This window comes from Chanodichthys erythropterus, chromosome 14 (assembly GCF_024489055.1).
Source record: "Chanodichthys erythropterus isolate Z2021 chromosome 14, ASM2448905v1, whole genome shotgun sequence".
NCBI lineage: Eukaryota > Metazoa > Chordata > Actinopteri > Cypriniformes > Xenocyprididae > Chanodichthys > Chanodichthys erythropterus.
Genome location: NC_090234.1, coordinates 28218837 through 28244961, shown reverse-complemented (window position 1 = coordinate 28244961; position 26125 = coordinate 28218837). Strand labels below are relative to the sequence as shown.

The following is a 26125-nucleotide window of genomic DNA, read 5'->3' as shown; positions in this document are numbered from 1 at the left end:
ACAAAAGAACAAAGGTTCCACCCTACACAAAAAGACTTCGTGGGAAAAGATACATTTTACCAAACCTGTAAGTTTCACTGCTCATTATGTAGCAATATGTATATTGTGTTCCTTGTATTAAAGCACTGGAGGAGGGCACAAATGGACTAAGGATATTTTAAAATATATCTCGGATTGTGTTCGTCTGAAAGAAGATTGTCATATACACCTAGGATGGCGTGAGGGTGAGTAAATCATCGGATAATTTTCATTTTTGGGGTTAACTATCCCTTTAAACAAAAATATGTGAAGCCCTTTGATATTAGAGGCAAACACTGCATTCCCAACAAAGATGTTATGCACATGAGCATGAGCAGTTGTTTTTATAATTTAAATTATTCTATCATTTCAAGATTAACAGCAAAAACAGCATGGTCTGACTTTAACTTTGTGAAATTATGCTTCATAAGACACTTGCACAAAACAAAATCAGCACACGGACTGAATGAAAATGCAAATTCACTCTCTGACAGTAGGTGGCGCTTATGTAACAGCAGCAATACAGCGTTTCCTTGGTTACTGCTATACACAAAGCAGTACTGGTGCTGGCTACTACTTCATACAGAGATAAGAGGAAAAGCAATCAAAACTTTTCTGAAGACTGTTCCCTTCAGAGATACATTCATTATCAACCCTAATTCAATATTTATATTGTTCTTTCTATTTTCGCGAACAGTGAGCTTGTGCATGGTGCAGTATTTTCTCTGCTGGCGCGTCTGTTCTCCTCATTGAGTTTGTATTCTGCGTGTATCTGTGTTAATGTCCCGTTTACAGACCTCATAAATATTTCCACAAATTAAATTTTGGGAAATTATTACAAAACAGTTTGTTTGCAAACCCGGAATAAAGATATGTTTGAAAAACGTTTGGATTTATGGCCAGTGGACTAGTGCATCTCTTTTATTATAGTTCAAATCACCCCAGATCAGACAGCTTTGCTTTGTTTTGACACCCCTGGTCTAGAGAGAATGCATCTCACTTGCACAAAACCAGATTCAGTATTCCTTAAAAATGAATAAAAACGGTGAAATGCAAACTCATAATATTCTATAATATATTCGTTTTTAGGATACAAAAATTAATTTCTTTTAACAACCTCAACAATTGCCTTTGCTGAAGAGATGACAAACCCGTGCCCGTAGTGACATACATCTGACCATTAGGGGGCAGCAATGTCTAACAATTATGAAAACGTGATCAGAGTTCCTCTTTTAAAGCTGCAATGTATCTCAGCACTTTTTTCCCCCCTCTTTGCATTCTGTTACTCGTCTAAAACAAATACTAATAAAATTAATACTAGTGATTTTTGACTCTTGAAAAATCATAGTGTAGAATTCAGTTGTTTATGTATGCATTTATAGTGCACATGATCACATTCATAGAAATAACATTTCTTTGACTGCTAGAAACAGCCAGAAACTTTCACTGCCAGAAAATGAATCGGTACGGTTAGGAATTTATCCCTTGGTAAGAAGAGCTGTAATGGCCTTTAAATCAGTATGAGGCTGGTGTAAGTAACACAGACAGTTGAAGGGAGCATTTATGGGGATGGTTATTGCCCACCATCTAAAATGTTTATAGAGCTATAGGAAGAGGAAGTTAAAGTTGATTTTGGAACAGCCTCCCCTATCCAAATTAAACCATCAGCCATTACTAGATAAACTACTATACTGACACGAGATCAGCAAGTAGGCTATAAGCTTCATAAGAAGCATTTACAGCCTTCTTAAAAAAATCTAGAGTGGAAAAGCAACATAAATCAAAGAACACTCGGTTATATCTGTAAATTGTATTGAAGAAAGAATGATGATCTAAACTTATCCATTTCTTATGAAGGCACAAACTAAATTTCCTCTCTCATCGACTTTAGCATTAAACCAAATGGAAGGCACACAGATCACAGTGATGAAGAGAGAGAGATGTGAAAAAAATTGTAGATGGAAAGTCTAATAGGAGAAGAAATGACAAGTAGTCAGAGTTTGGAATTGAGCACAGGAATGAATAATGATAGAATCTGAATACTAAATGGAAAGATGGAAAGAATTAGATGGATGATGGAGATCCAGAGAAGTAAAAACAGATTGTCAGACATCCTATATATTTTTTTAATGGAATACTAGCATACTGCTACTGAATACAGTTCAGTATATACTACTGCATATTATTGCTTTAAACAGGCTACTATGCGAAATAGTGCAGTCGGCAAAAATAAATGTTTCAGACAGCTGTAACGTTGTCACAGGACCTCATTGTGTTACATTTACAGGCTATTCAGTGAGTGGCACCCGGACACCATCTTGGAAATAAATAAAGGCTGAATTCTGAATAGCAGAAACCTACTACTCCAACTATTTCAGCCATATGATTTGACATTTTGTTTTCACTGTGACAAATGAACTGGAAGTAATATCACCTGCTATTCAGAATTCAGACAAAGATGCTGCTGATATTCCGGTTCATTCATCACACGGGAAAATACAGGTAAAATGAAGCACATGGCATTGTGCGATAGTATTTTACAAATTGTGCATAATAGGGATTGGGCAGAAAGTGAGGTAATTTCTGCCAGGCTTTACGATATAGTTCATTTAGATGCACAAGGTTAAACAGTTGATGGATGATCAGAAGTCATGTATGTCATGATATATAATCATTACACATTAGAATAAGGAGCATCCATCCTTCTTTTTTTTCTCTGAATGAACCTCTTTGGGATCAGTCCAGATTGGCAGAGATATTTTTTTGCTTGTAAACGCTATAGAAAAGTGCCAGTGAGAGGCAGCTGCCGTACTCTCACACTCAGCGTTTAATACCCCATCATGGGACGAGTACTTGTTAATGTGACATTGAGTGATGTCCACCCTGACCTCTCCTTCTCTCTCGTCTCATTTGCATGTTAAGCATCCTGCCTCCTTTCACTTCAGCATTGTAACGGACACACAAAGGGACGTCTGCCACTCTTAATGCCTCCTTTCTGCTCTGTCTCTTAAGAATGAATCTATACGCAGTTCATCTCAGATGACTTCACACAAATCAGAAGGGTCAATCGTTCAAAGCGCTTAATAGACTGAAGGAATGTAACTTATATCTGACACACAGACTTTAATGACACACTCACAGGCAGTAAAAATGACACAGTGACACTCAACACAAAGACTCGTTCAACGCGATGAACACACCTATAACACAACCTCACAAAAGAACTTCTGCTCCAGCCGGACACCCTGGGCGGTGTCTGCATCCTCTTTGTGTGTTTTATAAGAGGGGAGAGAACATGGAGGAATATATTGGAGGGAATTACAAGGTGTTCAAATTTTTACCACAGTCTGGCTATGTTCATAATGGAATACTATTAAATACTGTGGCACACATGCATTTAAAAACATTGCGGTCAGCAGTATACTAAACTGTGGTCACATGACATCACTATGTTTAATGCAGGAAAGTCTGTCTATTTATCATCCTGGGCACCATAAATATGGTATTTTTACATTGTTTTATTTATTTATTTTTCTAGAATTATTCTAGCATAACTCTGCTGAAAAACCCTGCCTATAGCTGGTTTGCTAATCTTAGCTAGCTTAAGAAGGTTTTAGCTGATTTAAGATGGTTTCTCAATCTGACCAGCAGAAAAGCGCCCATAGACCAGGATGGGAGACCAGCTAAGGCCAGCAAAACAGCTTAGGCTGGTTTTAGATATTGTTTCGGCAGTGATTACTTTTATTTCATTAGTCGCACTGAATGGTAAGACAATATCATTTATAGTAAATAAATTTAGTTTATAGTTTTAGTTTGAATTAGCTTATTTTTATATTTTCATGTTTAATTTTAAAATTTAGTTTAGTAAATTTAAAATGATTTTTAGTAATTTTTGTTTCGTGCTTTTGTAATTTTTATTCATTTAAAAAAAATAGATTTAATTTAATTATTTTTTATTTCAGTTTTAGTTTTATTTCAGTTAGTAAATGTAATAGTAAAGCAATATTTTTGTTTAGTTTGTTTTTAATGTAATATTTTATTTTCAGTATTATTCAATTAACATAAATATATTATTAAATATAGTTTTAGTTAATGATAACATTGGAAATAGAAGGTAAAGTTGAGCATGTCGCATTGTGGGATACAGTATAGTGTAGTGCACTTTGTTGTATACAGATAATTCACAAACTGTGCATAACAGGCCTATATACTTCTGAAATAGTGTAAAGGCCTTTGCACACTGAGTCCGAAAATTTCGCATGCGAATTTCGGACTCAGTGCGCAAAGGCCTTAACCCCTCCTGTTCGAACCACCCACTCTAAAGGCCTTTGCACACTGAGTCTGAAATTTTCACATGTGTTTTATCATGCACAGAGACCTTGCACACTGAGTCCGATGCGTATTAATGAATCTGTTGCGAAAAAAATTGCAAAACAATACAAAATGTAGTCTTCAAGCAGTGAGCATGATTTAGTTGTCCTCTTCTTAAAAAGAGAAAAAGAAAGAGGAAATAAGAGAGTTCACCACATCAAGGAACTGCGTGATTATCCCGAGCATTTCAAAGTTTACTTCAGGATGTCAGTGGCTCAGTTTGATGCATTACTACTGGCACAGTCTGTTTTATATTCTGTCTCTTTGTATTCCGCATGTTGTTTGTCATTCAGTGCTACTGCTTTGTGCTGTAGACGACGTGGATCAACTTGTCAGATGGCATTCTGGATTTTGGCGTTCGCGTACGGTGGCTCTGAATTGTCAAAACGTCTCTCAAAATGTGTGCCACGGATGCGAAAAATGCAGAAAATCGAACCTGATCTGAATATTTTTATGACGGACGGGAATTTTGCATGCGAATTTCAGACTCAGTGTGCAAAGGCCTTAAGCGGGACTTGAACCCGGGTCTGCCGGCTTGGGAGTCGGGCACTCTAACAAGGAGGCTAAAGACCACAGTCCCTAGAGTCAGTCGCTTCTTGAGATCAGGGGAGTGAGGTTTACACACACAGCTCTTACCGGCCTATGTCTGTTACAATAGCAAGAGCAGTATGTTAAAATTTTATACTGAATGTATTATCTGTGCTATGTTCTGTGTCTCTAAATGAACAGAGGAAATGGAAAGGGTAGAGAAAGTGTTGAACGATTTTGAAACATCAGCAAAATAGCTACAAAATTAAGTTTTATCATCTCACTGTCTTACTCTCTCCCTCAGTGTCTTTTTAAGACATGGTAGCATAAATATTTTGGCAGGTGGTGTTTAGAGGGTATTAAAGCTCTGTGTTTGGGATATCGATCGGGATCTGTGTGCCAGGATCTGCAGAGAGAGAGAAAGAATGACCTTGAAGCAGGAGGGTGACTTGATAAATAAACTGCAGGAAGGAAATGCTTGAGAAAACAAATTTGGTGGCACCCAGGAGTCCCACTATACTTGCTAGATTCTAGATGAGAATCCTAACCTTCGTATGTCCTACATATGTAATTTTGGTTTTTGACAAGTGTCAAATAAGTATTTTTTTGGAAGTAACAAGTCAAGTAGAAGTAAAGCCCTTAAGAAGTTAAGTTAAATTAATAGTATAGCATGTTACATTTAAAAGTATTAAAAGTAATCCTTAACACATGTGACAGCTTTTCATTGCATCTTGGACATTCTTAAAATTGTCAAATTCTTTGGCATTCTTAAAAAGGAAATGATCTATGTCCTCAAAATTAGTGCTGATTACAATTTGAACAGGGAAAAAAAAACAGGGCGATTTTGAAAAGTAGGTTGTAGAAAATGCTGCAGACCACCACGATCTGGGACTGTACGGCATCACTGTGATCCAGACACATCGGCTCTTTAAAATGCTGAAAGTGCGCTTGACTACACTGTGTGCCTGGATATGAGCCCGGTTATAATACTCCATCATTTGCCATTATCACTAGAAAATGTACACAAACACCCCAGCTTTCAGTGGGTGGTAGTAACACAGTGTTAATTGCATCAGGCATATAATGCTGACAGTTGTGAATATGCAGCATTGCATAATGATTCTCATTTGCATAGAAAAATCATGTTTTTGCAGAAAAAATCACTGTAAAAAATGGCTGTGAAATCTACAGTTATTTACTGTCGATTTCACAGTAACATTACTGTATAAGATTTTTACAGTAGAATATTGTAAAGTTTACAGTAAGACTGTAAAAATCACAGTAGTCCAAGAATTACAGTTGAAATCACAGTAGTCAAAGCATTACTGTAAAAAAATCACAATTTAGCCACTATAGTACTGTAAATAGTAAAGTAAACTACTGTAATTTTCCTTTTTTTTATCATATCTTTCTTTGTACCCCTTTCACATGGACGGCTCCAGATTATTGTTGTTCAGAATTCATTACCGGAATATGATGTAAATACTCGATAGTGAGCTTTAAGTAAAAGTGTAATATTAATAAATTAAAATGTGTCATGTAACTTGTACTCTGATGGACCTGCTGCAGGAGCTTTCTATTCCATACAATATATATTTTTTAAAGAATTCACATTAGATTCCAAGAATATGTTTTGTTTGTTTGTTTTGTGACCGTAAATGGGTGTTTGGGTGTAGGTGTTAACAGGGCAATAAAATATTTGATAAGCCTTATCTTAATCTCCAAAGTCTCCCCTGACATGGTCTAACAATATAGGCTTCATAAATGCATAATTTTTTTAGATATCATCCTCAGATTTGAACTGAAGCATGACCATTGGTTATAAGTTGCAACCCAGCAAACACAGTACATTGTGACGACGTCGTCAGTGTTAGTCGTCATTTGGTCAGTGTGACATTACTTTATGACAACGTTATGAGGACGTCGTGGTAATGTTCCATTTTTTAGAATCTTGGCTAACGTTCCAGAAACGTCGTGGGCACGTCCTCAAAAGACGTCGCTGGTTAATCCCACGGAGAATGTTGTAGCGACGCGATCCATGGTCTCCTGATAACATTCCAGACGTGTAACTTTTTGTGTTCAAAATGTACAAAAAAATCTACAATGGGAATGTACAACATGAATCTATTTTCCAAACCGTGTTTTTGTCTTACCCTGAATTATTATGGTACACCTAGAATAAGTGTGTATATTTGGATTATTTTAGACCGTGTAGAAACCGCTGCGGAGTAGCACAAATACCTGCGTGACTCGTCATAGAGATAACAGAGAGAAGTAGCTCCGGCTACAGTGTTCTTCCGCAAGGTATGCCGTTTTGTTTATGAACTGCTAGAGTGCCAAAAGACTTGTTTATATATTATATATATATGTCGTGTTTGTGAATTACGGATATTTATTGGATGGGGCATGCGCGAGACAAATTCGAACTTTTAAACAAGCAGGTCAAACGGACTTTAGGAGAATCTGAGTACTGCGCATGCGCATCAACGGTCGACCTCCAGCAGACGGACACAGAGTAAAAGGTAAGCCCTGCAAATCTTCTTTTATTCATCGTTTTTGCCCATATGACACTAAATATCACTTGTGACGAGTAATGTTAGTGCAGTGTTTTTGGTTTTCTAAATGTATTTAATAAATAAATTCCGTTTGGTTATGTGCGCACGAGCGTTGTCTCCCGTGAGGCGGTAACGTTCAAATCTGAGACAGTTTTACATTTTTCTTTTAGTTATTTTAAATGTAATGTTAACTGTTTAATGCTATAAACAGCAGAATAATCACTTATATTCGTTAAATGGCAACTGTAGTAGAGTGTTTGTTAATTTTAGACCCTGCCTGGTCTCCTGAAGCTCACGTGAACCATTGTGTATAAAACGGTTAACGTTAATCAGACACGGTTAATTACTTAACGATTCGTTTACTAAAATTATTTGTAATGACTTTCAATAATCCTGGTAAGTCAATGATTTAGAGTTGTTCATAACGAAATATTCTCGTTTGTCGCCACTTACTGGTTTAACGTTATGTGTGATTAGTCTATTCATTCCTATCTAACATACTTTTTATTTTCAGTAGCTGAGGAGAGACAGCCATGATGCCATGACAATAATTGATGATTAAAAGCAGGGGTGGGTATTAAATTCGTTTCTGACTGCTATTGATATGTATGTAACGTTCAGTCTTTAATTACCCTTTATATACAACCACATATCATTCAGATAATCTCCAGGTGGACTGCACGGGTCCAGGATCTAGAGATCATCCATCATGAGGACGATGTTCCAGGAGAAGCAGCGTATACTGGGTGAAAAACTATGCCTCATTTTTCCAATATCACAGGTAAGACTAAATGTATTTAAATTGATTTCAATCATGGGTCATGTCTTTCAGGTCTGCTTGATCATTTTGTTGTCCTGGATGTGAGAACATGGTCAAAAGGTGTGTCAATCAGCATCCAGCCATAAAAGCAGCCTTCTCGTTAAAGGGCTCAGAAGGACAAACAGGTAATTCACAGGGTTGAATTTCACAGAGACAAGATGTTAATAATTCTGAATTCAAGGGGTCAGCAATTTTACTATTTGATACATTTACACTTTTTATTTCAGTCAAAATTAAATCTCTGATTGATGAATCTGAACATAGTTGATGTGTACATTTATTTAGAGATCAGATTTGATATCTTAAAATGCACTGTCTGTCCAAAATTACAGACTTTCCTGCTGTTGGTGCATGTCAACCATCATCCTGTCATTGCTTCTTTTATGTTTCAAAAAGCAGACTTTATCATTCCAGGTCCTGATAAGGAGACGCAGAGAACATGAAGCTACAGTATGTGCCGTGCAGCTTATATTTATCAAGCAGTAAAAATGCTCAAAAATAAAAACAAGCATTTAAAAATTTTATGAAAACAGTCATTTATTACACTCCATTCATTCAACAGCAATGGTTGATTTCGTACGTCATTGCATCATTTCTACATCATTCCACATGCTTTACACTTTCAAATTTCTGTTTTAATCAAGTGTTTACATGTCCTATCGAACATATTAGAAAAGGTTTAAACCACCCCTTACATTCAGAATGAAATTTTAAAAAATTTGATTTGGCAAATTTATTCTGAATGACATTGTTGCATGTGACTTAAAGTTCACCCAAAAATGAAAATTCTGTCATCCTTTACTTATCCTTTACAAATGATACACAATCACATCACATAGGCTGCTTGGCAACCCTATATATATATATATTTTTTTTTTTTATCTAAAACTATAGCAGCAACATTAGCTGTGTTTACATGGGTTCTAATAATCAGACTAGTAGCACAGATGGAACAAGAAGTCACATGTTAATTGGAATGAATTGGCCGGGTCCAATTGACATTTCATTCGGATTGAAAGAGCATGTTTAAAACTTTTTTTTAAATCTGTTCGATACTATCAAATACAATCCAAAATCTCCTTCCACTCATCATCTTATCCACAAGCTCCTTGTTTTGGCCGTTGAAATTAGCATTTTTACTGCTTAAATATAAACAGCATGGCACAAAGCTTAATGTATTCATTGTCTCCTAATTAGGACCCATAATAGATAAATGTTAAGTCTTGTTTTTAAAAAATCTGTGTAGTGCAGTCGTGCAATGTACCAACTGCTTTGATATGATTATTGGGTTAACTAACTTGTATGCAAAGGCTCACAAACTGTTAGAACTTTCACAGTGTACGCCTGCCAAGACTGTTGTTCATCTTCGAAACATAAGTGAAGATATTTTAATGAAATCTGAGAGCTTTCCATCCCTCAATTTACAGACCATGCAACTAACACTTTGACACTTCAAAAAGTTCATAAAGTGATTGTAAAAGTGATCCATATGAATGGAGAAGTTTATTCCAAATTTTTTGAAGAGACTTGTTCGCTTAATGCAATATACAGTTTGAGTTTAGACTTTTTTCACATATAAACATTAATTAGCAAACAATGGAAAATGGAAGCTCAACTTGTTTGTAAATGCACTAGTGTGTTGAATTTGTTTATTATATAAGGTGATCAAGTTTATTCAGAAAATTTGGACTAAACCTCTCTATTAGATTAGATTTACGATCTGTATGAAATTGTTTTATTTTAAACATCAAAGTGGCAGTTGTGTAGACTGTCAATAAAGGAACAAAGCTCTCAGATTTCATTAAATTATCTTTATTTGTGTCTTGAAGATGAATGAAAGTCTTAACAGGTTTGGAACGACATGAACTCATGTCATGATAAAAACAATGTTATAACTTACAATATATACATGATAATATTTTAATGATTTCAAAAATACTTTGAAGAATACAAAAAACATTTAGGTAATATTTAAATTATTTTTTTTGTGCTTTCGTGTACATGAAGATGTATTTTTTGAGGATGCTGCTATGATAGACCCTAGATTTAAGGGAAAGGTGAAAAATGAGTAAGTCTGACAGTGACACGATTATAAATGTAATTCGGTAATTTAACGGATCTTGCCCAAACTCACCTAGTCAGAGCCAGTTGCATTCAGTCAGTGTTTAAAATCTGTAAGGAAATAGCTAATAGTAAAATTGTTTAGAATATTAAAGTAAAACTACTTTAAAATATTATTATTTTACTATATTTTTCAACAAATGCAGCCTTGGTAAGTGGAAGAGACTGCTTTCAAAATGCAGCTTCTATCAATGTAATCTTCTCTTTCAGCTGCCAGAGGAGGAGGAGGATGATGGCAGTGGTGACCGAGATGAAGAGGAGGAGGAACATGTAAGTTAGACACACTTTCCTCATTCCTTTCTAACAAATAATAAACCTGACTACAACAACTACTACAATAACATTGTTTTTTAGCTTCCAGTTTGCAAAAATCCAAAGTGATCCTTGCCTCAGAAGAGCCTGAGAAAGACACACTTCCTCTTCTCTCACAGCTCTCCATCATCTTCCTCCTCAACACTGTTGGAAAGAGTGTTCTACACAGCTGAGGACACGGTAATGAGAGATCTCAAATTCTTCCTGAGAAAGTCCACATGTTTATTTTCTTGAACAAAAACTGTACATGTATTTTTGGGTGGGCCAAAGTATTATTTGAAGAAATGCTAAAAATCTCTATATTGCTCTTTATACATATCTTTTACTCTTTATGAGTGTCATCTTCTAGATTTTTTTTATCTTTTGGGAAGCTCAAGGACTGTAAAAGTTCTAGTAAAGCAGTATTAAAGCACATTACCTCAGTATATATTACTCATACAGGACACTTAGGAAATGGTTTAAAACATTTTTTTGCAAATAAAGTAATATTTATTCTTTTTCACATATCATTTTTGTGCTAAATTTTGGAGAGTAGTAATCATAAGAGTATAAATATAATTGATAAAATCATTATTTAACTATACCCATCTCTCTAATGATGAAACACTTTTTCAATAAAAAGAACAAAACATTAATCATTGGTTACATTTATTTATTGATTGTATTGTTTGGTCTATGAATGTGTTTGATTTATAAATTCATGTTCAATTCTCTGTACTCATAACTTAATAACACTTGGTTGCATGGTAATGTTAATGTATTGGCTTATTTTACAAAGTAACAATGCTGATGATTTCATGGATGCAGTTTGTTTCTAGCCATTTTCTATCATACAATTAGAATTTATAATATTTTATAGCAGAGAATTAAGTGTTCAGTTCTGCATAGATTCTGTGCATGGAACACAGAATGTTCGTTAACTTTGGATGGTATAATGGCATGTTGTCCAATGTCCATTATCCCTTTATGTTGTACCTGTTTTGTCATTCCTGTTCATCAAATGTTTTTAAATAAATAACTGTTAACAATTATCTTATTGTCTGCAGTTGATTGCTATGTTTTAGAATATGGGTGATTCTTTTAATGATGGCTAATATTAAATCACAGTGATACAGTATTTAAATTGTACAGCGAGAAACTGAATTTACAGTGATTACCTGTTATCTACTGTTTATAGTACTGTATTGCATACAATACATAAAAAAAGTAGTGCTTAACTGTTTTTTGTATGTAAATGCAATCGAAATCACAGTATTTTTCTTCTACAGTAAAACAATCAATACTGTAAATACAACTAAAATCACAGTGTTTAATTGTTTTTTATTTTACAGTGAATACACAAAATACTGTAAATGGAAGTACAGTACCCTTACTGTAAAATGTATTCACAGTAACTTACTGGCAACAATTAGCCAGTAAGTTACTGTAAATACAAGTAAAATCACAGTATTTAATTGTTTTTGATTTCACAGTGTATACATAAAATACTGTAAATGGAAGTACAGTACCCTTACTGTAAAACGTATTCACAGTAACTTACTGGCAACAATTAGCCAGTAAGTTACTGTAAATACAACTAAAATCACAGTATTTAATTGTTATTGAATTCACAGTGTATACATAAAATACTGTAAATGGAAGTACAGTACCCTTACTGTAAAACGTATTCACAGTAACTTACTGGCTAATTGTTGCCAGTAAGTTACTGTAAATTTCACAGTAAATTTTTTACAGTGATGGCTTAATTTAAATACACATGATGCAGCGCTATACCATTAATTGGACAGTATAGGTGGTTTGTGAATGGCTTTTGCACTGAAATAACACATGCTGAAGTATATAATGAATTGCCCCTAAATGTTTCAGTACCTCCAGAAATGAAGTTCAGGCCATTCCAGGTTATTGTGGCGTGTAAAAGAATGAAAGTTTACATGCAATTCCAGGTTAGGGTTGAAATGGCCTCCTCTGAGTTATATATATTGTGCATTGCCTATGTATCATTACATACATGGATTGTGCGAAGTGCTCTAGGACTCCTCAGGGACGGGTTTGAAAGAATGTTTATCCTCGTCTAGAGTTCTAGTCCTCACATAGTCCAGTGCAAGAACATCACAAATAAATAATCTCTGTCATTTACAGCTGCACCAAAGGACACTGCTGGAGATTTCTGGTTCATATATACACATTTCCATACAGACCTCCGGAGTATTGATGGAATATACAAAATCAGCGTATCAATATCGGCTATGATTTTAACCCCTTAGCATCTAAGGTTTCTTTTGAATGGTATTTGTACCATGGTTGGTACAGTAGAATGCTAACAGGTTAACAATTAATTTGAATATATATGTTAAAATCATGGTCGATACTGGTAAGATTATTGGCCCTTAACCAATAAATGCCTGATATTAAAATTTACACAATTTATACTGTTTGTCTAAATAAACCAGACACTAAAAATTAAAGGTCCCGTTCTTCGTGATCCCATGTTTCAAACTTTAGTTAGTGTGTAATGTTGTTGTTAGAGTATAAATAAAATCTGTAAAATTTTAAAGCTCAAAGTTCAATGCCAAGCGAGATATTTTATTTAACAGAAGTCGCCTACATCGAACGGCCAGTTTGGACTACATCACTCTACTTCCTTCTTTAATGACGTCACTAAAACAGTTTTTTGACTAACCTCCGCCCACAGGAATACACAAAAAGAGGGGGCGTGGTCTTGTTGCGCTCCCACGGAGAAGGGCAAGAGTTGCGTTTTTAGTGTGTTTGTCGCCATGTCGTCGAAACGCTATTATTTCCATCCCGCAGTCCAATCACCTTTGATTGGGTTTCCCAGGGACGCTGTACTTAGAGATCAATGGTTACAATTTATGTTTAACTCGGTTCCGAAAATTATAATTGTGGTATCCTTACTGCAATAGTTAATGTTGGACTGCAGTGTACATAATGGCCACAAGAGGGACTATGTTTATGTATATTGCTGTTTCCCGTATGAGGTACTCTTCTGAGTGAGAGCTAACGTTTTACATTTTCTGTCGCTGCTTGTGGAGATTAAAGAGTTCAGTCTCTTGGGAATTATTGTCTTTTGTGTTCATTCGGCACAACACCACAATAATCCACATGTAAAACTATGTGCAGCACACATTATGGTAAGACGCGTGACCTTTCCGGGCAAGGAGCGCTAAGCTGCTGTCGAATCACAACACAGGAACCGCTGGCACAATCAGAACTCGTTACGTATTTCTGAAGGAGGGACTTCATTGAACAAGGAAGTCATCAGCCCGTTTTTATGACAGTGGAAACAGCGGTATACAGATAAGTAAATCATGTGAAAAATACTGTGTTTTTTTACACGCGAAACATGAACACATGTTATATTGCACACTATAAACACAATCAAAGCTTAAAAAAAACCACGAAAAACGGGACCTTTAAAATCAATCATTTTTAAATGTGAATTAAGGCATCATAACATAATAATATAAAGATGATAAAGTGTGAAATTTATGATGGCAAAGGCTACCTAAATGTAAAAGTATGGGAATTAAACATTAGTGCACAATACATTAGTTATTATTATGACTGTTGAAAATAGTTTTTGCTGCTTTATAGTTTTGTGGAAACCGTGAGTAGTATATATAGAAACAATGATATCAAATAAGATCTATTTATTATTTTCTATATACTAAAAATAAATAAAATAATGATAAAATGTGCATCAACCTGAAATTGTATAGTAGTATCCCAGAGAGAGAGAGAGAAAGAGAGAGAGAGAGAGAGAGAGAGAGAGAGAGAGAGAGAGAGAGAGAGAGAGAGAGAGAGAGAGAGAGAGAGAAAATAATGCAGATGACTTTGTTCATAAAGGAAGGATCTGGACTGGAAGGAGCTCAAGTCAAAGCTCAGTCTGATAGAGAACCTGTAATTATTGCTGTTAGAGAACACCCTACAGTCACAAATGACTGTACCAAAGCCAAAGTCACCCTGCTTTAACAACACACACACACACACACACACACACACACACACACACACACACACACACACACACACACACACACACACACACACACACAAACACACACACACACACAGTGGTGAGTGATGGAGGTTGAGAGAGACAGAAAGGGACTGGTGTGTGTGCTTTGTTTCAGTCACAAGACTTGTCCTGAGTGTGAGGAGTAGCTACGGTAGGCCTACCTTATTTTTTTCCACACAAACATACACGGCAAGGGCACTCGGAAGGACAAAACCCCTGCCGCACTAACACCGATCTCTATTTCTAATACTTTGAGTCCTGTGGGCCTGGCTACTTTGAGAGATTTTGGAGGTGACAATAAACGAGGCGATGTGAACCCACACTGCTGTCCATTGTGCCGCCCCAGGCCATGAGAGCACACAGAATACTAACAATGTTTTTAATGGACAATGAACATGTGGTGCTTCACCCCTGCTGCAGGTGTCAGCGTGGGGCTTTTGTGTGGGGGACGGGGTATTAGAGCATGTGTGTGGGCTCAAGTCATCTGGACTCCCAAAAAAAGTGTTTTGTGTGTTTTGAACTAAAAGTAAAGTGCAAGAATGGAGTCTGAAGTCAAGAGTGTAAATAAGTGTTAAAGGATCAAAGGATCATTTCTCGAAAAGAAATCAAGGTTTTTGCTGAAAACATTCCAGGATTATTCTCCTTATAGTGGACTTCGATGGCCTCCAGATGGCTGAAGGTCAAAATTACAGTTTCAGTGCAGCTTCAATGAGAATACGGAAATGTGGTTTTGGTGGAAGCACTTAAAAGGCGATCATTTGTTTATATAAAGCTTATACATTTACATTTTTTTTTTTTTGAAAATGACCGATCGTTTTGCTAGATAAGACCTCATCTGGTATCATTTAAAGCCCTTTGAAGCTGCACTGAAACTGTAATTTTGACCTTGAGCCGTCTGGAGGCCATTGAAGTCCACTATAAGGAGAATAATCCTGGAATGTTTTCAGCCAAAACCTTCATTTCTTTTTGACTGAAGAAAGAAAGACATGAACATCTTGGATGGCATGGGGGTGAGTAAATTATCAGGAAAAGTTTATTTAAAAGTTGACTAATCCTTTAAGGCAATCTTTTGAAAATTTTATAGAACTTATAAATTGTTGCTCTGTTTATTAGTGGTCCGACATGTCGACATTTGATTCAGTATGTTCAGTAGTGGACGGGGGCAGGTGGAAAAGGTGGTGGGAATGTTTGGGAAATATGCTTGAGAATTTTTTTTTTTTTTGCATTTTTTTTTTGCATTTTTTTGTTGTTGTCACTATAGACACAGAAATAAAAAGTTCAGCTTTACAAACTTTAAAAACAATAAAAACATAACATGGGGCGAAGAGTAATGAATATTAACTAGGGATGCACAATAAAACATCATATATTATATGGGCTGATATTAGTTTAGGTTTAAGTTTTTTTAATGTTTTTGAAAAGTTTCTTATGGTCCAAATCTGTGTTTACAACCCAGATTACCTGTGTTTAAGGTAAAAACCTTAACATTATGAAGTACTAGATTACATTAAATCTCAAAAAGGTGTTTTTTTTTTTTTTTTTTTTCTGGCATATTATGGATTTTTAATACCTGTCATTTATTGGTTATTTGCCATAACATTAAAATAATTATCAGTTTATCTTTATTAACATTTCTAATATTAATAGAAAAATGATGTTGTTAATAACAATGTCCATTGTTTATGCCTGTCTAAATTAACCACTTTGTAAACCTACATCTTAATGCTTTTCCCTTGAGATCCTGAGATTCCTCACTTAGATATTAAAAAGCACCCAAACCGTGCATGAATATACCCTAGGGTGTTGATTCTGCCCCTCTTGTCTTCACGTTTGTCCCAGACATGATGGGATGCTCCCTGTGGCCTCTGTCTTGTTAAGAGCCCTGATTGATTAAGGCGATCTGGCAGTGCAGTGCAAGCCATCCCCCCCATCACCACCTTTCCTCACACATTTTCACTTCTCGACCCATCTGCCCACAGTCGTCTTCTTTTCTCACCCCATTTCTCTTGTTTGCTCTGCGTGTAGGAGGGTCATTCATCTCTTGAGTTATGATAGGGCTTTTTTTGTTCATAATCCCCCACTGCACAACATAGTCAAGGTCGCATGATTTGTGGGTACCCTCCATCTGCAAGTTTTGGCATTTATGTCTCAATTGTGTGAATTAGTTCTTTGCTATGGGGTTTATAAGAGAGACTTGCCAAAAATAAATAAATAAATAAATAAATAAAAAATTAATTGCCTGTGTGGCACATCAGTGTGGTATTTGTAAACAGAAATGAAAACTATTAAAAGCAGTTTTGTTAACTGAACTAAAGGTGAAATTCAATAAAACATAACTATTAGATAACAATTTGGAAACAAGTTTAAGATGAAGTACTAAAATAACTAACTGAAATAAATCTAAAATTTAAAAAAAAGAAAAAAAAATGAATACAACTGACAAACCAGACAAATCCAAATTACTAGAAAATTAAACTAAAATTAAAATGAAAACTGAAAATATAAACATAAAAGCCAAGTAAATATAGTACTCAAATAGAGGGATTAAAGGTACAATTTGTGATATTTTTTTCCGCTAGAGGTCGCTAGAAGCCTATTCAAAACAAAGGCGTAGTTTGATGACGTAAAGTTTTAGAGTGGAAACTTGGGATATGTGGTCTCCATCTCAACGGACGGTGCAAAAGAATAGGGATTGGAGTCTGGAAGAACTCATGTTCGTGGATGCGATTATTAACGTTACTGTAGTATGAAGTAGAGCAGGACCGAGTGTTGCGGGAGCTGAACGAGGAGCTGGAGCGATTGATCAACACACGCCTCACGAGCAGCGGGACTTTTATTATGACACCGGCGCCGCTTCCGCTTTTCCGGTCATGAGTTTACGGGAGCTTTACTTGTCGACAGAACCAGCGGCAGATGGTAAACAGTAATTATGTTCCATAAATAATTAACACAATCCACCATAAAACGTGCAAGAAGTAAATAAGGAACTGCTTGAAGCAAGCTAGTGGTTTGCTGGACGCTAGACTCTACTTCCGCATTTGTCCACGGCACTGTTGTCATGTGGTTTCTACGTCAGTAAAGGCGGTAACAAAGGTAACTGACGTCATTGACAGGCGACTGCACTGCCCCGTGTCACTGTTTAGAATGGGGATTTTCTCATGATTTACAAGTAGTTGAAAACATTAGAGATATTGTTAGTAATCAGCTGGACAAAATATATAACACTAGCCTAGTGGTTTTTGGATAGTTTACTGCAAAAATTTCACAAATTGTACCTTTAAGTGAGATTATGAATTTATGTTTTATTTAGTGAGGAAAAGAAAAAATCAGGAAAATCAGAATCATCCATTATTTAAGTTTTCAAGATGTGTTTTAAGCACAACTTACTAGGAAATAACTTGGTTTATTAAGTTTAATTTCTGACTTACTCTTTTAATTCAAACTGTCAAATGAATCAAGTGAATTGCCTCATGAGATATTGGTTGTATAATTTATAATACTGATTTACAATTATGCAAATTCATGCGATTAGCAAAACAACAGTGCTATAAAATAGCACTAATGGAGATAAAAATGGACTGCTCTCATTGTCTTGTATTTTTCATATCCAGTAGGAGGCAGTAGAGCTCTTCATAAGCACCTCAAACATCTCCATCCCCCACAACTCAAATCAACCCAGGAGATTACTTAAGGCATTTCCCAAGCCAACACTTCACTTCACCACACCTATGAGGTATCAATGAGGATGCTCCCAGCAGGGGGCAGTAGAGTTCCACAAATCTCCTGGGATGCACAATTTCCACAGTCACCCAGAGTTGAGTTTTGGCCGCGCTGCATGACGTCCTCGGAGACTTGAGCCTCTAAAGCCGCCTCCTAAATCATGTCTCTGTATCCCTCCTTAACCCCAGCATGCTCCCAGAACAAGGCCTTGCTTTTCCAATTTGAGAGAATGCCATACAGCGAACGTGTGGGAGAGTGGAACTAAGCTAACCTTTCACTGTAGAGTAGGGCGCTGTCTGAATGTCAGAGGGCCAACGTGGGGACAGACAGAACATATTTCCCTAAAACAATGAATGGAAAGGATTTCACAAAATGGCCGTCATCCAGGAAAGACACGGTGGGCGGCACTGGATGAGAGAAACATAGGAATGAAATTTGATGTTATTCAAAGAGCATCTGATATTTGTGCAGAGTAGGTCCAGTAAAGTCAGAGTCATGTATAAAAGTCATGGATGAGTGAATGCCAAACATCTGGAGCAGAAGATGGCTGGCGAGAAACAGTTTTTGCATTCGGTTACAATCTAAACACTGATCCGTGTGCCACTTATTATGAGTTATTTAAGAAATATTACACAAGAAAGAACAATTTAATATGAACTTATTAATAAAGGCTGTAAAAGTTTTGTTTATTGTTAGTTCTTTTATTGAAGTTAACACATTGAACCCTAATTTAAAGTGTTACCAAAGTGCAATCGTTGGGATCCAGAAATAAAAGTCCCATGAATTTATAAACATGTTAAGGCAGACCTGCTGTGAGCTGTGAGGTTGTTAATCAAGGTATATGTTGATTGCCCGCATTATTTCACCGTTTTTTGTATATATTGTAAATGATCATGTTTAACAGTGGTGAAAAACTACATTACCAATGATTCTTCAAAGAAATCTACACCAATCATAAAACTGACAAGTGAATCATATAATAATTCTTTAGCATAGAGTCAGTCTCCCTATGCTTTCAAAGTACTTAAATATTTCTACACACACACACACATACACACACACATGCCAATTTTACAATAAACAAAATATACTGTATGTACATATAATCAACATCCTATATATACAATCAAAATCTTTAAATCAATGCATTGTTTTTAATTTATTTGTCATTTAAAATGCTTCGTGGGATTGTAGTTTTTTTCCTCACTAATGTCTTTTTGTCTCAATTTTTGCTTCAAATCAAAGTTGTAATGTTGTGATACAACTCATAGCTGATTGGTTCGGCTCATAGCTTTCTCTTTAACAAAGACTTTTTAAAAAATACTTCTTTTGCAACAATGGAAAGCATGCATCTTTTACATTCAAATCTAAGTCACACACCTTCTCGTCATATGAATTTGCATGTCATCATTCCCAATCACAGCGTTTTGCAGGCTTATGAATGCAAGTCAATGGAGTGCAAAGGCTAGTGTGTCTGCAGCTTAAGTTCGATATATCAAAAATGAATATAGATATATTCCAGAAACTGTTCACAGCTGGCTGCTGCAGAATCTGTATACACTGTGAAAGTGTCTCAAGAGAAGGGAAAATGTGAGGCAGCGTTTTGATTAATGAGATCATGGCGAGAGCGGTGAAATACTGATGGGAATGGATGAGAGGGCTATTAAACACTGCGTCTCTGGAGTCGAGGAGTCATAGCTCCACAGAGCGCCTCTGAAAGGAGATCAGGTCAGGGTAGATGCATGTGAGGGAGTTCCACACTGCGTCCCAGGGGAAGTGACGTGGATGTTAAGTGGAATAGCCTGTGCTGGAGATCTAGGCAGACCTGGTTTACCTGGGTCTGTTCTATACTTTGTCCTCCTCAGTCGAGCTCTTGCAGGGTTGAGGAAGGACGGGGATGAGAGAACAGAATTCCAGCCCATGGGAGGTACAGCCATGTCGGAGTAAATCTGCCCTGATCCAAGGGCTGTGTGTAGCTACAACCTTTATCTCTTGAGTTTAGCTCAGATGCCACAAGAGAGTGAAGACTAACAAGAATGGAAGCTAAAGAGAGAGAAAGACAGAAGAAAGAAGAGATGAGGGGTGGTGGAGCTCTTATAAGAGAGCGACAGATTAGTTTTGCTCTGAATTCAGATCAGTCTGGCATGAGTGAGACCCAGCTGATGTGAGAACAGTGAACATGAGGCTGAGCTGATGGATAGCGTATCTTACCGAGCATTGCCAAGCACACACATTTATATCACACTCTGCATCAATCTATAATGGATCATCATGTCTAAATGAATCTAGCTGAGCTATTAAGAGTATGCTATGTCTCAAATTAGTAACATTTTAAAAGTATATGCGCATTTTAGACTGTATGTATGCTTCTCATGATCATAAAGAACTTTCTAAAGGCTTGAGCTGAAATACTTGTAATTATTTTATGTAGAAAAATATATATTGCAGTTTTTACAAAGCTAAAATTTGATTTATTGTTATTATTTTTAATGAAAGAGCTGGACCAGGGAGCGAAAGAAAAGCGGCCAAAAAGTGCAAGCGTACATGAAAGCTCCATCCAAGACTGTTAGAAAAGCTTCCCAAGTGGCACCTCATGAAGTTGGCTGAGAGAAAGCCAAGAGTGTGCAGAGCTGTAATGTAGGCAAAGGTTAGCTTTACCTAATAAACATTTTTAAGATTATCATCAGAGTAATTTGTTTGTGACTCGGGCTGCATATGTTGTTAATTGACTAAAAGGAACTGATTCATAACAGTCATTAGCAGGAAATCAGGCTAGTCACACTGTATGTTTGTGATTTACTAAAAGTACTGTCTCATAAGAGTCATTTATTTGTGACTTGGGAAGCGCTGTATAATGTTGATTCACAAAAAAGAACAGACACATAATTTGTTCATGAATTGGTCTTCAATAGTCACACTGCATGACAACTCACCATGAAAACTCATTTCTTGCCATTATTTCACGTCTTTTTATTTGATCGGTAATACAATCCATGTTCTCAGGCAAAATATGACTTTGTGTTATTTCTATTTTGATGAATTTGATCATGTTATCCTAAAATGTGCATAAAAATAATAATAATAATGTCTCCAACACTTTTACTTACTGTATATTAGACTGTTGTAGCTGTAGCCTGTGAAAACAAGATTTTTTTTACATTACATATTTAATGGATTACTAACACTTTTGTGAAGTTTCAGAGACAGACGTGCCAACTGGGAATGATAGGAAGAGAAGATCCAGGGTTCTGTGTGGGATTGAAGCAGGAAGCTCTAAACTGATACCTCGGGTAAGTTGTCAAATTCGCTTTTGAACGCTAAATTATCATTTTTGAATGCTAAATCATAAAATGAACTCTGTCCTTCATCCTAACCAAAACCCCAGTAATAAAATCTAACATTAACTTCAGCAATATTGCAGCTTATCTGCCAAAAACGTCATTGCAGGTTTCCCCAAGTATGGCTGCTGTGGTCTTTGAACTCTGGCCCAGAAAAAAAAACCACTCTCCAGTATTACATCTGGATTTTGAAGCCATGCTTTTAGGACTTGGAAGCAAGGGTGCTAGGTGGTTCCCTGGCAGCTCCAATGGGGAGTTGACTCACATGGCTGGCAAAGTCCTGGGGCTTCTCAAGCAGGCCTTCAGAATTCAAGCCAGTGGAAAGAGCTAAACCCTCCTCAAGCCTCCTATGCTTTCAAGAGGAAAACAAATCCTTTGAAAACACAGCCAACTCGATTTGTAACTTTTTTTTTTTTTGGTCAGATTTCCCTAGCCAAGACAATGACATGACAGACTTGTTCTCTTCAGAGAGTAAAATTTGGAAGCGGAAAATTAAGTGGCGGTTTTGTGGCCACTGGAGACCCACGATCTGAAATGATTATCTGGAAGGAACACTAGAGACTTACTAAGAAATACTGGCCGGTGGTGTTCTTAAAACTCAAGCACTCCATAGAACTTGAAATGATGAAATAAAATCCATTATGTGGCGCATACAGCTGCTCATTATTACCAGCTTCTTCTCCTGCCTGAATTTTGACCCTCCAGGTTTGTTTCTCACAGATTCATTCTCAAATTACACTTTTTCATAATCAGATCAGCTTATCAACTCCAATTTCCAAATTTGTTTTATATGGTTATCTTTATAAAGTCTATTACTGTATAAAACAGATGGTCCTGGATGCTAAACACCACCTGTGTTCAAATATATTACAACACAGCACCCACAGAGGCCAAATAACCTTAGTTAACATGTCAAGGACTCTAGTGGCACTTAATGAATTTGCTCAATAAAATAAGGCACTTAATAAAAATGGTACTTAATAATAAAAACGTTTAGGCAAAGTTATTTCAAGCATTATGCATATGGATTAAACAGGATTTGCAAAGGGTACATGGTTCAATCACACAGAGGGCATTCCGTTCACAGCTATATCCTTTGATGCTGAGAAGGATTTTGATTAGTTGGACTTTTCAGCTGCTTTATTGACTTAATTTGGTTTTGGGCCTATTGCATAAAGGTTATAGAGTATGCTAATCCAACAGCAGCAGTAACCAATGGTCTTATATCATCATATTGCACTGATAAATTGGATCCAAACAGGGCCTTCCATTTTCACCATTGTGCTTGAGTCTCTTGCCTTCACCTTTAGTGCTAACCCTAGATTAACTGACATATATGGCAGGACAAGGAACACAAGCTAATGTTGTATGCAAACAATATTTCATTACTTAAACAAAGCATCAATGAATGACTTTTGTTCTTCATCAGAACACAAATGAAGATCTTTTTGATGATATCTGAGTGCTTTCTGTCCCTCCATTGTACCACTTTCAAGCCACAGAAAGCTAGTAAAGACATCATTAAAGGTGCCATCGAACGTTTTTTTACAAGATGTAATATAAGTCTAAGGTGTCCCCTGAAAGTGTCCGTGAAGTTTCAGCTAAAATTTTTTTTTTTTTTTTAACTGCCTATTTTGGGGCATCATTAACTATGCACCGATTCAGGGGCTGCTGTCCCTTTAAATCTCATGCTCCCTGCCCATCGAGCTCACGACTCTATATTACAGTGCATTTACAAAGTTCACACAGCTAATATAACCCTCAAATGGATCTTTACAAGATGTTCGTCATGTATGCTGCATGCATGCTTTGGGTCGTGTGAGTATAGTATTTATTTGGGTGTTTATATTTGATTCTGAATGAGTTTGATAGTACTCCGTGGCTAAAGCTAACATTACACACTGTTGGAGAGATTTATAAAGAATTTTATAGACTTCATAAGAATTTCATAAAGTTGTGTTTCTGAATTATACAGACTGCAAGTGTTTAAAAATGAAAATAGCGACGGCTCTTGTCTCCGCGAATACAGTAATAAACGATGGTAACGAAACATTTAGAAAGACAATTTACAAATATCACAAAAAATATCATGATATCATGGATCATGTCAGTTATTATTGCACCATCTGCCATTTTTCGCTGTTGTTATTGCTTGCTTACCTAGTCTGTTGATTCAGCTCTTCACAGATCCAGACGTTACTGGCTGCCCTTGTCTAATGCCTTTCATAATGTTAGGAACATGGGCTGGCATATGCAAATTTTGGGGGCGTACACCCCAAATGTTACGCAACAGTCGGTGTTACGTTGAGATTTGCCTGTTTTTCGGAGGTCTTTTAAACAAATGAGATTTATATAAGAAGGAGGAAACAATGGAGTTTGAAACTCACTGTATGTCATTTCCATGTACTGAACTCCAGACTCCAGTGGTTTAATCTCAATTTTATGAAGCAACACAAGTGCTTTGTTTGTGCAAAAAACAAAACAAAAACAAACAAACAAATAAACATAATTTACCACTTTATTTACAAAATATTAATCTCCGAAGTGCATTTACGAGAGCACCGAGACATATGCGTGTTGTTTTGACCCAAGAGCAGACATTGTTGCATGAACGTGCATTGGAGATTAATATTTTGTAAATAAAGTGGTAAATTATGTTTTTTTGCACATTTGTGTCACTTCATAAAATTGAAGTTAAACCACTGGAGTCACATGGATTACTTTAATGATGTCTTTACTACCTGTGGCTTGAAAGTGGGTAGTTGCGAAGCTGTCAATGGAGGGACAGAAAGCTCTCAGATTTGATTAAAAACATTTTTATTTGTGTTCCAAAGTTGAACAAAGTCATAGGGGTTTGGGATGACATGAGGAATATTTAATGACAGAATTTTCATTTATGGGTGAACAAACCCTTTAAAGAAATATAGATTAAAAAATGAAGTTAATTCATATGAGACAATAAATATATTGTTCAACATAAAAACATTGGACACTTTCTGATCATCATTTATAAGACTGTCTTAAGTGGCCAGATACTTTCTGGAGCCAATAGATTATGAATTTCAAAGCTATATGTCATATTAGGCTATAAAAAATAATTGTCAAAGGCTATCTAATCTCAAGAGGTACCTTGAATATGGTGAAGCAGTTCAATTTTAAGCAGATTCTTAATGAGATGAAGTACTTGGAAGAATATTCCCAGACATAAGGGATATATCCCTTATGTCTTAATTTGTACTCTTTCTTTTATTAAACTAATTTAAAAAGATGAAGAAAAAAACCATTAGCCTGCTTTGTAGGGGAAGGTTAAAACTATAAAAAGTTTAATTTTACGTCTATGATACTGCCACTGTCCATCCCACCCAACAGTAGAATTAGCTTATTAAGGGTAAATGAGCTTATTCTCTGGGAAAAGAAAAGACCAAGAATTAATTCAAATAAAATCTCTTCCTTGAGAGAGAATGAATGGTGCTAAACTGACATGAATCTTGATTGGGTAGCAATAGAGAGGGATCCAACTCATCCATCTGATCCTATTAAATTCTTTTACATCTGCTGGAGAAGCAGAAAGATGCAGGTAAAATCAGGTCAGATTAATGACAAAAATTCAAGAAACTGATTTTCAACCCATCTATATGTGAACATTAATTCAAAATATTCCTTTTACTGGAGTATCATTCTGGCCAGGGTTCAAAAGCTGCATTCCCATTCCATTCTGCCATGTGACCGGTGTCTGTGACATCATCAGGGAAACTGGGAACTTTTGATCCACCCAGTGTCATTGTGATGATAATGAAGGCGGAGTGTGTCATCACTCCCTCTTTTGTAAATATTATTCATGCCATGAGAGTTTCATATTTCTTTGTCTATTAACAATTTCCCTCATTCCCTGCAGGTATGTCTCTGTTTACTTTTATCACGATATAGAAACACTTTTGAAAGCCATATGAGAAAATCAGTTAACACACAATTCAAAACTGAGGTTGACAAAAAAAAAAAAAAAAAAAAAAAAAAACTTTAAAAGTTTACCCAAACCCCCCCCCCCCAAGGTTGGAGTTGTGAGTGGTTTGCTCTAGGGGAAGCTCAGTCATGAGTGAATGACAAGCCCTGGACAGCTCCATTAGGAAAACAGATGGTGGGGGAGTGGAAAAATGGCTATGTAACAAATGTAATATTGTCTGAATGCAGGAGGCTGCAGGACCTGTTCACAGCTTGAGCGCTTGGCTAGAACTCAAACCATCCGTTTTGGCCAGCGAGCGGCCCGCGGATGGTCGGTAACCAGCCGAGCTGCAGGTTGTCTCTCACG

The 26125-nt window shown here is 36.4% G+C and overlaps 2 long non-coding RNA genes across 2 annotated transcripts; both read left to right on the top strand.

Annotated features, from left to right (window-relative positions):
- Positions 1-3: 3 nt before the first annotated feature.
- LOC137035696 (uncharacterized) lies at positions 4-26125 on the top strand. Its single transcript, XR_010897110.1, has 3 exons — positions 4-67; positions 21677-21771; positions 26008-26125. It is a non-coding gene; the product is annotated as an uncharacterized lncRNA (long non-coding RNA).
- LOC137035342 (uncharacterized) lies at positions 7333-8403 on the top strand. Its single transcript, XR_010897056.1, has 3 exons — positions 7333-8042; positions 8133-8218; positions 8305-8403. It is a non-coding gene; the product is annotated as an uncharacterized lncRNA (long non-coding RNA).